The sequence below is a fragment of the Prionailurus bengalensis genome, chromosome B3 (genome assembly GCF_016509475.1).
Source record: "Prionailurus bengalensis isolate Pbe53 chromosome B3, Fcat_Pben_1.1_paternal_pri, whole genome shotgun sequence".
In the NCBI taxonomy this organism is placed as follows: Eukaryota; Metazoa; Chordata; class Mammalia; order Carnivora; family Felidae; genus Prionailurus; species Prionailurus bengalensis.
Window position 1 is genome coordinate 17,788,495 of NC_057355.1, and position 3,537 is coordinate 17,792,031.

At 45.6% G+C, this 3,537-nt stretch overlaps 1 non-coding gene across 1 annotated transcript; it reads left to right on the plus strand.

Moving 5' to 3' along the window:
- Nucleotides 1-687: 687 nt before the first annotated feature.
- LOC122469676 lies at nt 688-794 on the plus strand. The gene has a single exon (XR_006293571.1). It is a non-coding gene; the product is annotated as a U6 spliceosomal RNA (small nuclear RNA).
- Nucleotides 795-3,537: the final 2,743 nt, after the last annotated feature.

Here is a 3,537-nt window from a genome sequence, read left to right on the forward strand (position 1 = left end):
GTGTGTGTGTGTTTTGGCATTTTAACAATATGAAGTCTTCCAATCCATGAACATGGGATGTCTTTCCATTTACTTAAGTCTTCTTTAACTTACTTCAATAACATTTGGCAATTTCCAGGGTTCAAGCTTTACATTCTTTAGTTAACTTTATCCTTAAGTTTCTTTGTGTGTGTCATTGGAAATGGAAGTGTTATTTATTTATTCATTTATTTATTTAATTAGAGTATGTGAGCAGAGCAGGGGCAGAGAGGGAGAGAGAGAATCCCAAGCAGATTCCACAATGTCAGCACAGGGCTTGATGCAGTGCTCAATCTTATAAAACCTGAGATCATAACCTGTGCTGAAACCAAGAGTCAAACACTTAACCGACTGAGCCGCCCTGTCACCCCTGGAATTGTTTTCTTAACATCATTTTTGGATTGTTCTCTGCTAGTAGGTAGAAGTATTGATAGTTCCTGGCATGCTGTCAGGGTATGATTCCTAAGACCTTAATGAACTGGGACAGGGTATAGGCAGAAGGGAGGCTTTTGGGAGAAGTCTGGAGAAAATGGTAACTAGAAAGACTGGAAACCAGTGATTTGCTAAGTGCCACTGAGTGAATAAGAGAGAAAAAGTCCATCTGAGTATTGCCATTTCAGTGATGGCCACTGAGCAATCACTACTGCTCAATGATTTAAAGTAAAGTGTGTGCTCGCTTTGGCAGCACATATACTAAAATTGGAACGATACAGAGAAGATTAGTATGGCCCCTGCTCAAGGATGACATGCAAATTCGTGAAGCGTTCCATATTTTAAAAAATAATAATAATTAAAAAAATAAGTAAATAAAGTGTGAGGGTTAGAGCACCTAGTTCGTTGTTCTCCTGCAGGCAGAAGGCAGATAGAATGGAAGATGAGGCAGAGTACATGAGCTTAAAGGAGGCACTACTTCTGGGAACCCTGGGTTCTCATTCCAGGCACGTCTCCTATGTTGAAGTAAGGGCCCTGATGGGGAAGGAGTGGGACTCAGAGCTTTGGGATGGGGGTACCTGGGTACTGCAGGTAAGAAGCTTGGGCCTCCACCTTACCCCACACCTGCAGAAGTGACCCATTCCCACTGCTGGAATATAGAGCCCCCTCTTGCCTCCTGTAAGAAGACGATGCAGAGGGCACATATGAGGCAGGTGCCTGCCAGAACAATGCTTGCTCTTTAGGGTTGACCGCCACCTTCTTCTTGGCCCCCAGATCTATACTAGGGAGAAATCTGAGCAAACCTGATGGGCCTGCATAGGAAGGTGAGGAGTTCTACCCCAAAGGTGTTACAGGTCCTGGCTGCCAGCAGGGACAAGCTGGGTGCTGGGTCAGGACCAGCTGGAAAGCTGGGTCAGGGGAAGTCTATTGGTGTAGGGGCACTCTCCTGTGGCAAGAGCCCTGGGTGACTGTGCCAGTATGCTGCTGGGCTGGCCCACATTAAATAAAGTAGAGATGTCAGGAGGATGGGGGCAGCTTGGGGGAAGGGAACAAAATAGCAAAAGTGGGCTTACACTAGAAACTCACCAGACTGGCCACGTTACTTGGAGGCCATGTGGACATTCCTGTCCCAGACTATGAATCTGGAGTTCTCTCTTGTCCAGCAAGAAAGTGGATGCAGAATTGAATATGAGAGAGGCTAATGTCTGGGAGGAGACAAGAGTCCCGAGCACGGGTTTCGTCTCTGTATTTATTAAGCACTCAAGATCTTACACACGTGGTGAACATGAAGAAAACAAGATCTTATACATGTGGTGAATGTGAAGAAGACAATCAGATAGTAATCATTAACTTGTGTGAGTAAGAAGCAAAGGCTCTGGGGGGCAAGTGGTGTTTGTGATCATGGTACATTGGTGCCAGATGAAAAGTAATTTCCTGCAGGTGATAGGTGATATAACAAGTTTCTCATGATCCCGTTACAATATCTTGCTAACTAACCTTGGGCGTTTTTGCCCCGTGGTGGTGGCTTTCAGTCCTAAGCTTTTTTCTAACCGATTTATGTAAGTAAAAGAATTCTTGAATTTATTTCCCCACACATTCCATCTACCAAAGTGACAAAGCACACATGGGTGAGGGACAAGGCATCATTGGCTGTCTTCTGTAGAAGGATGGACAAACATTAGGAGAGGATTTAGAACTGGCTTCTCTGGTGGGGATGAGCAGTAGTGCTCAACCTTTACCACGCATTCAAATCAACCGGAGTGCTCGTCAGCATACAGAGAATTTGAGTCAGGATGTCTGGGTTTGGGGCTAGAGAATGTACATTTCTAGAAAGTTCCTAGGTGATGCTGCTAGGGCTAATCCAGGCACCACTGACATACCGTGGATACAGGCCGAGCGGAGGGCAGGTGGCAGCCTTGTAAGTTTCAGAAGCACGTTGAGTACAATTACATAGTGAGCCGCAATGTTGGAATGGCAAGCTGGGGTAGGGGAGATGACCTAAGGGATCTACAGAGATGATTCATAGAACACAGTGTTCCTAGGGGAAAGATAAATGGGGCTGCTGACAAGAACATCACTAATAAATACCTAATCAAAACCACCCCTACACTAAGTCATCACCCAATCTTCTTATGATAAGTCATGGCCTAATTTCCAGGCCTGAGTCAGTTCTCAGACCCAGAACCCATCCAGTGAAGAATGTACCTAGCAAACTCCATGGCAACCAAATACAGTTGTGTTCCATTGGGTCTCCCCCCAAGGGATGACAGCTGTTCGTACTGGAGAAAGGGAACACCACTTCTTTCTAAAGTGGTTGAGTACCCAGCTCCAAATTACCATTGATATTCAGGGACCCAAAGCACCCTCATGGCTCTCCTGTTAGAGTAGGGACATACGGTGGTCATGTCATAAACAGAGGCCTGAATCAAGACACAACAGGCTCAGAAGAACAATCTGGGATGGAGTCATACATTTGAGGGTCATTGACATGTTGTTGGTATTTAAAGCCACAAGACTGGATTGGAGACAAAGAGAAGTCTTGCTGAGTGATTGGTTGTTGCCAACAAGGACAGGAGGCATACACAGGGGCACTGAGGAAAGACAGCAGCCTTCCCAAAGCCTCTGCACTCCCCAGACCCCGAGTCCATGAGGAAACGGGCTGTGTCTCCCTCTGCAAAGTGTCCCCTGGGCCCAGCCCGGCCTCCAACACAGAAAAGGGGCTCCATAACTAGCTTCTGAATAATCTGATCTTGGCCACCACTAATGAACTCCGTGGAAAATGTGTTTTTAAGGGCAGTAATAGCAAACGTGCTGTTCCTCTTTGATGGGAGATACTTCTTTTTTTAGTTCTTAGGATGAAATGTGAGTCTTGTTTCTCTTGGGAAGATTAACCAGGGGAGGTCTCGCTGCCATGTGGGGCCCTTCCCAAGTTCATTTGTAGTGTAAATGACATGACTTTCCAAATTAAGAGAGGGAGGTGATGCAGGTTAAGTTACTGCACATTTTTTTCATATGCCAAATGCTATTTTTGCATCTTTTAAAAAGGCAGCCTATACCCCAATAAACACCTGCTGTGCTCCTATGAAA